Source organism: Ursus maritimus, unplaced genomic scaffold, assembly GCF_017311325.1.
Source record: "Ursus maritimus isolate PB19 unplaced genomic scaffold, ASM1731132v1 scaffold_8, whole genome shotgun sequence".
Classification (NCBI taxonomy): Eukaryota; Metazoa; Chordata; class Mammalia; order Carnivora; family Ursidae; genus Ursus; species Ursus maritimus.
In genome coordinates this window covers 78,166,106-78,175,076 of record NW_024426996.1, presented here as the reverse complement: position 1 = coordinate 78,175,076, position 8,971 = coordinate 78,166,106, and positions in this window count along the sequence as shown.

Sequence of the window (8,971 nt, the reverse complement as noted above, 5' to 3'; positions counted from 1 at the left end):
GTTGGACCTGGGAGCACCCTGCCATCACTCACAGCCCGTCGGCCAGAGCCCAGGCTCACGGCCTGACCTACCTGCCAGGGGGTCTGGCAGACGCAGGAGCACAGGGACACTCGGTGAGCCCTGCTCATCACTGGCACACTGGCAGGGAGGCTCCAGAGGCCTTTGGAATTGGTGCCCAGGACAGAATCAGGACTTGAGATAGATTTGGATGTGACTATGGAATGAGATCATCCGAGGGGAGTGGGGGTAACAGAGAAGGAAGAGGGAAAGATGAGATACAAAATTCCATTAATCCCTCTGAGGTTGGATTTAGGAATTCCCAGAGGATGACTCAAGATATAGTCCAAAATCTCATTTCCAAATATCCATTTGTTGTCATGTGGACAAAGCATCCGGATTCTTTCCTGAATTTTTCAGTTTCCATATGGCACCTTGGCATAGCACAGGCAGCCGCAAGCAGCTGGCAAGTGTCTAAGTACCATGCCGTTCCGCAACGTTCCCTCTGTGTAAGGCCAAGGGCCTTGGGGTTATAGATTTGTCTGGAAGGGGAGTTTTCAGAGCCTTCCATTTTAATAAATACTTTGAAAGAGAACTCACAGTATGCTTGCCTTCATTCAGAAGATTCATTTCAGGGGGCACCTGGGTGGCACAGCAGTTAAGCGTCTGCCTTCGGCTCAGGGCATGATCCCAGCGTTCTGGGTTCGAGCCCCACATCAGGCTCCTCTGCTGTGAGCCTGCTTCTTCCTCTCCCACTCCCCCTGCTTGTGTTCCCTCTCTCGTTGGCTGTCTCTATCTCTGTTAAATAAATAAATAAATAAATCTTTAAAAAAAAAAAAAAAGAAGATTCATTTCAGAAACCAAAATTTTTGCTACCAAATTATTAAATATGACAACTTACTTTGCTATTTAAATACTTTACACACTTAAATTTTTTCACAAATAAAATTTTCCACAAATTTTATTTGATTGAAATCATGTTTTGAGGGTTTTCAGCTTAGAGATTGATTAAAACTCATTGTTTTCCCTTGAAGGGGCTATTGCCTTAATTAAGACTAACAGAGAAGCATGGGGTACTTCTTCAACACAGATCTTGCAAGGCCCTTTCCTGAGGCTAGTGCCCCACTTTGAGACTATGAGGGTCATGACACTGGGGCTGTGTCAGTTTTTGTTTTCTACTTAGCCTCAGAGCACAGCACAGTGCTGGGAACACAGTAGGTACTTAATAAGTATTGGATGGATGGATGGATGGATGGATGGATGGATGGATGGATGGACTGAAAGAAGGACAGAAGGATGGATGGATGGAAGGAAGGATGATGGATGGATGGATGGATGGATGGAAAGAATTTGGATGGATGGATGGAAGGAAGGAAGGAAGGAAGGAAGGAAGGATGGATCATGGATGGATGGAAGGATAATGTATGGATGGATGAAAGGATGGAAAGAAGATGGATAGATGGATAGAAGGAAGGATAATGGATGGATGGATGGATGGATGGATGGATGGATAATGGATGGATGGAAGGATGGATGGAAGGATGGAAAGAAGATGGATGGATGGATGGAAGGAAGGAAGGAAGGATAATGGATGGAAGGATGAATGGAAGGATGGAAAGAAGATGGATGGATGGATGGTTGGAAAGAAGGATAATGGATGGATGGATAATGGATGGATGGATGGATGGATGGATGGATGGATGGATGGATCTGCCACACTGAAAACTCCTAGGGATTCAGACTTCTAAATAACAATTGTTGAAGAAATTTGGCAGAAGGGAAAGAGCACTGGATTGGGAATCGGGAGGGCCGGGTTCCAGTGTCAGCTCTCTACTAACTGAGCTTCAAGAACTTGGGAAAAATTCCTTTCCCTGTGGGCACTGCCATTTTCCTCCTCTGCTAAATGAAGTCTCATCTACCCCAACCAACCCTTACAGCTTCATATACAGCCACTTCTCCCCTTCCTCTATCCCTCCAAGCACCCTCAGCTCTGCCCCATGTTCCCAGTCACAAATGCACTCTGGGGAGGCAGAACTTTGACTTGTGGCCAAGTGAGGAGGTTGGCAAATGCTCTTTCCAAAAATCAATTATAAAACTGCACAAATTGACAAAAGCAGCCATTTCCACATGCTGGAAATCATCCAAGGGCATGCAACCATCTAAGAAGTATTCATGCTTGAAAACTGCTGCACTTCAGGTAGAAGCAGTGAGTCTGCAGCCCCCAGGCTGCTCCCATAGCACCCTCCCAGCTGGGGAGACTCAGAGACTCTGCAGGGAAGGGTCGCCATGGGCACAGCAGCTGCAATGCCAGGGCTGAAGGGACTCACTCATTTTGGATCAACGGGCAGCACCCATACCTAGCAGCAGTGCTGGTGGAAATGATCATCTTGGAGACTGTATAGAATGGCTGAGACTGTGTGCCTCTGGAAATGGCCCGAGCCAGCCACAGATTCCTAGCTGACCCTAAGGCCATGTGTACCCACACAGGAAACAGGAGCAGCCCAGTGAAAAGCAAAAGCCAGGCAGTTTTGAAAATGCCTAAATTCTGAATGTGCTCCTCTTCCCACACAAAGGTCTTTGACAGAGGATAGAAGGGTTACTAACTCGAAGTATTCGAGAATACCTCTGATCAAATACTGGCTAATCTCTAAGCCAGGCAGACACACGGGTACAAAAGCCATAAATAACAAATAAAAACTAAAAAATTAAAAGAAAAAAAAAACCAGCACCAGCAGCTATACACAGCAAGGTAGATAGATTTCAAAGATTTAGCTCAGGTAAGTTTCTTCAAAAAACAAACAAATGAACAAGCAAAAATCAGAAATAACCTCTGGAAGAAAATAAAAATCCAGAGCTGATGCAATATATTGCAAAATATCCAGTTTTTATCCAAAGAAAAAGTAAGAAATGCAAAGAAATAGGAAAATATGACCTATGGTGAGGGGACAAAAAAAAAAAAAAAAAACATTCTTTTGTCCTCAGGGGTCCCCAGAAGTAGGATTTGGTAGTGAAAGACTTCAAAGCAGCTGTTTTATACACACACACACACAATCAAAGAATTAAAGGGAAGTATGACAATAATAAATCAATAAATAGAGATTCTCAAAAAGGAAAAAGAAATAATGTATCAAACGGAAAGTCTGGAGTTGAAGAATGCAGTAATGAGGAAAGTTCACTGGAGAGGCTCAGTGGCAGACTTGACATAGCAGAAGAATCCATGAACTTGAAGACAGAATAATGAAAATTATCCACTACGAAGAACAGAGAGAAAACTATGATTGAGCAAAAACAAACAGAGCCTACACACTGAACAACATCAAGCACAACTGTATGTGTAATGTGAGCCCCAAGAGAGATAGAAAGGGGCTAAAAATATAAACCATGAGGAATAATGGCCAGTATGTTTCCAGATTGATGAAAAACGGCACCAAACACCTAAGAAACTAAACAAATCCCAAGTAGCTTAAATGGCTCAAGCCAGCCACAGATTCGTAGCTGACCCTAAGGCCATGTGTACTCACATAGGAGATACACACCTACACGTACCATAATCAAACCATTGAAAGACAAAACCATGAAAGAAGCACAGGAGAAAACCAACTCTTCATGTATTGGGGAACAATATGATTAACAGATGGCTTTTCATCAGAAAAAAAAAAAAAAAAAAACAGCAGAAGTCAGTGGAATGATACATTCAAAGTGCTAAAAGGCAAAACAAAAAACAAAACAGAAAACTGTGAACAAAAAATTCTATATCCAGCAAAACTATCCTCCAAAACTGAAGGTGAAATAAAGACATTCTCAGATAAACAAAGAAATACTAAAGGGAAGTCCATTAGGCTAAAAGGAACTGGTGCCAGATGGTAACTTAAATGCACAAGAAGAAATAAAAAGCAGCAGAAACGGTAAACATGAGAGTCAATATAAAATACTCTATAAATACATTTTTCTTAATTTTTCTCTTAAATTCTACAAAAGACGTAAGCAGTAATTATAATGCTGTACTGTTGGGTTTACAGCATTGAAAGACATGAGATATACAGCAATGACAGCACAAGGAAGGGGGAAGGGTGGAGTGCACTTTCCACATTTGACCAGAAGGAAGCTAGTGTTAATCTGAAGTGGACTGAGACAGCTAAAATGCATTTTTGCAGTCCCTAAAACAAGCACTAAGAAAATCATCCACGGTATACTGTTTTTTACAAAAGGAATTGAAAGGGGACACTAAAAACATTTCTTTAGCACAAAGGAAAGCAGTAGAGGAGAATCAGAAGAACAAGACAACAACAATTAAAAAAAAAAAAAAACCTCAGGAGACATGGAGAAAACAGCACAATGGAAAATGTCAATATCATGTAATAGAAATGTTAATTTAATTAGTTAAAGTAAATTAATTTAATTAATTTTAAAATGTAAATAGTCTATACACTTGAATCAAAAGGCAGAGATTGTCAGACTGGATAAATAAGCAAGATATGAATGTACACCAGCTACAAGAGACAAATCTTAGATTCAAAGATGCAAGCCAGCAGGTTGAAAGTAAAAGTATGAAACAAAGATAACTGTGAAAACAACCACCATAGGAGAGCTGGGAGTGACCACCTTGATATCAAATGCAACAAACATTAAGACAAGAAATATTACTAGAGGCAAAGAGGGATATTTCATAGCGATAGAGGAGCCAATCTATCGGGAAAATATAATAATCATAAATGTACACACCCCTCATAATAGAGCCTCAAAATATATGAAGCAAAAACTAAACAGAATTAAAAGTAGAAACAGACCATTTGACAACAGCATCAGAAGAGGTGTTGATACCCCATTCATGATGACTGGTAGGACCACTAGATTTTAAAAATTAGCAAAGATGCAGAGGACTGGAGGACACTACGACTCATACAGTCTAGTGGACCCAGTGACTTTCAGACACGCCTTCTTTCCAAGCACACAGGGAACATTGTCCAGGACACATCATGTGCCAGGCCATAAAATGAGCCTCAATAAACGTAAAAAGACTGAATTCACAAGAAGCATGATCTCTGACCACAGTGGAATTCAATCAGATATTAACAACAGAAAGATCCATGAAAGCCCAAAATATTTCAAAATTGCACAACACGCTTCTGAGTGACTCAAGGGTCAAGGAAGAAATCACAAGTGAATTAGAAAATATTTTGAAGTGGGTGAAAATCCCTGCAATATACAAAAATCCCTGGCATGCAGTCGACACCATGCCTAGCAGGGCGTTTGTAACTTCAAATGTCTACATCAGAAAAAATAATGGTCTTAAGTAATCAAAGCTTCCACCTAAAGAAGCTAGAAAACGAAGAGCAAACTAAGCCCAAGGCAAGCAGAAGAAAGCAAATAAATAAGAGACCATACGTCAGTGAGATAGAAAACAGAAAAGCGAGAGAGAAAATCAATGAAACCAAAAGCTGGTTCTTTAAAAAGATAACAAAATTGACAGGCTTTTAGTTAGAAAAAAACAATAGAGACACACAAATTACTGAAATCAAGCATGACAAAGGCGGCATCATCACCAAACACCCTGAAGTTAGAGATTATAAAGGAACACCACGAACAACACCAACAAAACACACGATGCAGATAAACGGACATGTTCCTAGAAATACCCAAGTTACCAAGCTGACTCAGATGAAACATGAAATCTAAATAGAGCTGCAAAGAAGAAACAGAGTTAAGAATTTAAAATCTTCCCACAAGAAAGGCTCAGACCCACTTGGCTTCAGTGGTGAATTCTACCATTTTAAGAAGAAAGAATACCAAGCCTTCACAAACTCTCCCAGAAAATGGAGGGGGGGTAACACTTCCCAATTCATTTATTCCTTATTAAATTAAAAGAAAAATCCTTAATAAAATATCGGCAAATGGAATCCATCGACATGTAAAAATGATTCTACACCATGACCCAATGGGATCTATCCCAGGAAAGCAAGGTTGGTTTAACATCCAAATATTAATTAATGTAATGCACCATATTAATAGAACGAAGAAGGGGAAATCACATGATTATGTTGCAGAAAAAGCCTTTGAAAAAGTTCAGTATACGTTGATGATAAAAATTCTTGACAAACTTGAAGAAGAAAGGCACATCCTCAGACCGGCAGAGGACAATGCAAATATCCACAGCTACAGCTACCATTGTGCGTGCCGGTGACAACAGACAAACTGAATGCTTTCCCCCCTGAGATCAAAAAGAAGCAAGCATGGCTGCTCCTACCACTTTTATTCACAGATTCTCACCAGGGCAATAAGGCAAAGTCAATCATCAAAAGCATCTGGATTCAAAATGAAGACATGGAACTATCTTTGTTCACAGATGACATGATCCTTTACATAGAAAATCCCCAGAGATGCATAAACACACTATTGAACCAATAAAAAAGTTGAGCAAGACCACATGATACAACATAAATCAATTGTAGTTGTATATACTAGCAACAAAAATCCAAAAATGAAATTAAGATAACAATTCCATTCACAATAGCATCAGAAATAGTAAAATGCTTAGGAATAAATTAAACGAAAGAGGTGCATGACCTACATGGAAATCTACCAACGTCACCATGGGAAATTAAAGATGATGTAAGTAAATGTGGAAACATTCCATATTCATGGATTGGAAGACTCAATATTGTCAAAATGGCAGTTCTCCACAAATAGATCTATAGGTTGAATGTATTCCTCATCAAAATCTCATTGGGCGGGGCGCCTGGGTGGCTCAGTCGTTAAGCGTCTGCCTTCAGCTCAGGGCGTGATCCCGGCGTTCCGGGATCGAGCCCCACATCACGCTCCTCCGCTATGAGCCTGCTTTTTCCTCTCCCACTCCCCCTGCCTGTGTTCCCTCTCTCGCTGGCTATCTCTCTCTCTGTTGAATGAATGGATAAAATCTTTAAAAAAAAAAAATCTCATTGGGCTTTTAGGTAGAAATCGGTAAGCTGATCCTATATTTTATATGGAAATGCAAAAGAACTAGAATTGCCAAAACAGTGTTTAAAAAGAACAGGGGCACCTGGGTGGCTCAGTTGGTTAAGCATCTGACTCTTGATTTCAGCTCAGCTCATGATCTCAGGGTTGTAAGATCCAGTCCCGTAGAGTCTGCTTGAGATTCTCTCTCCCTCTTCCTCTGCCCCTCCCCCCTGCACTCTCTCTCTCTCTTACAAATAGATAAAATCTTTTTTTTTTTTTTAAGATCTAAAAAGAAGAACAAAGTTGGAAGACTTACACTACCTGATCTCAAACTTACAGCGAAGCTTCAGTAATCAAGACAGGGAGGAATTCGTGGGAAGACGGATGTACAGGCAAATAGAACAGAATGAAAAGTCTAGGAACAAACCCTTACAGTTAAGGGTAATGGATCGTTGACAAAGGTGCCAAGACAGTTCAGTGCGGTGAGGAAAGTCTTAGATCTAGAATATATAAACAACTCTTAAAACTTAAGAAGACGAGAGGTTGGGGCGCCTGGCGGGCTCTGTCGGTTAAGCATCTGCCTTTGGCTCAGGTCATGATCCCTGGGTCCTGGAATTGAGCCCCGTATCGGGCTTCCTGCTCTGCGGGGAGTCTGCTTCTCTCTCTCCCTCTGCCTGCAGCTTCCCCTGCTTGTGCATTCACTCACTTGCTCTCTCTCTCTGTCAAATAAATAAACAAAATCTTAAAAAAAAAAAAAAAAAAGATGATGAGAGGTGGGGAAAAAAAGCCATTGAAAAATGGACAAAAGAAGTGAACAGACATTCCACCAAGGAAGAGACAAATGGTCAAGCACATTCAAGGATGTTCAACATCGTTAGTCACTGGGGACATGCAAATCAAAACCACAGGGACTGACTACTGCACGCCCACTCAGGTGGTCACAACAAAGGACAGGTGGGAAGGACGGAACCATGCACACCACTATGCGGAACGTCCAGTGACACCGCCACTCTGGAAACAAGTTGATGGTTTCTGAAAAAGTTCACAGGAGCTCTGTGCAACCCTCAACATCTTGGAGCCTCGCTCTCCTCATCGGTGAGATCGACTTGATGACAGCAGTGCCCACTTCACGGGGACGTGAGAGCGCTCCACTCTGTTCTAAGCATCCACCCAAGAGACCCAGAACCTCCACACAAGACGTGCCCGTGGCTGCTCACAGCAGCATCATTCGTACCAGCCCCACCCTGGAAACCATCCCACTGTCCACAGCTGAGGAATGGAAAAACAAACTGTGCCGGACGCAGCGAGAAAGGGATGAATGATCGTGCCACAACACGCAGGAACCTCAAACACACGCCAAGCACAGGAGAGCCAGACTCAAAGCACCACATATCGTGTGTCTACGTACTGTATTTATTTGCAATGTGCAGAAAAGACGAACGCATAGAACCCAAGAGCAGATCGGTGGCTGCCTAGGGTGGGGGTGGGGAGTGGCCGCCATCGAGCACAGGCTGGGTGACCAGGGGTCGAGAGATGGCTGCACAAATCTGTAAGTGTACTGAAAGTCGCCGAGGGGCTTACAACGGGCGGATTTTATGATGTATAAAGTGTCCCTCAATAAGTCTGTTTTTAAGACAGAAAGAAATGTGTTTCCGTGGGCCTTTGATTTTTCACCCTTCATTCGTTCACCTACCGCGTCTTAAGCATCTTTGCTCTGCCGCTCGTGGCAGCTGCTGGCACAAGGTGAAATGGCCAGTGACCGAGAGGTGAGTGTTTCTCGCCTTGCCCTCGTCACGCTCATCAGCCCCACAACGTCCCTGTGAGGTGGGCATTGCTCTCCTCATCCCCATTGTGCAGATGGAGAGACTGAGGCTCAGAGAGGTTGTACCTATTATGTAAAGTAAGGGGGTAACAGTCAGGGTCAAGCCCAGCCCACACTCCCTCCCCCTCCCCCGCTACTTGGGCCCAGCTTGTCACTGCAGAGCCAGCCCAGAAGCCTCTACCCTGCAAGCTCCCCACCCTCCCACTGGGTGACAGCCCG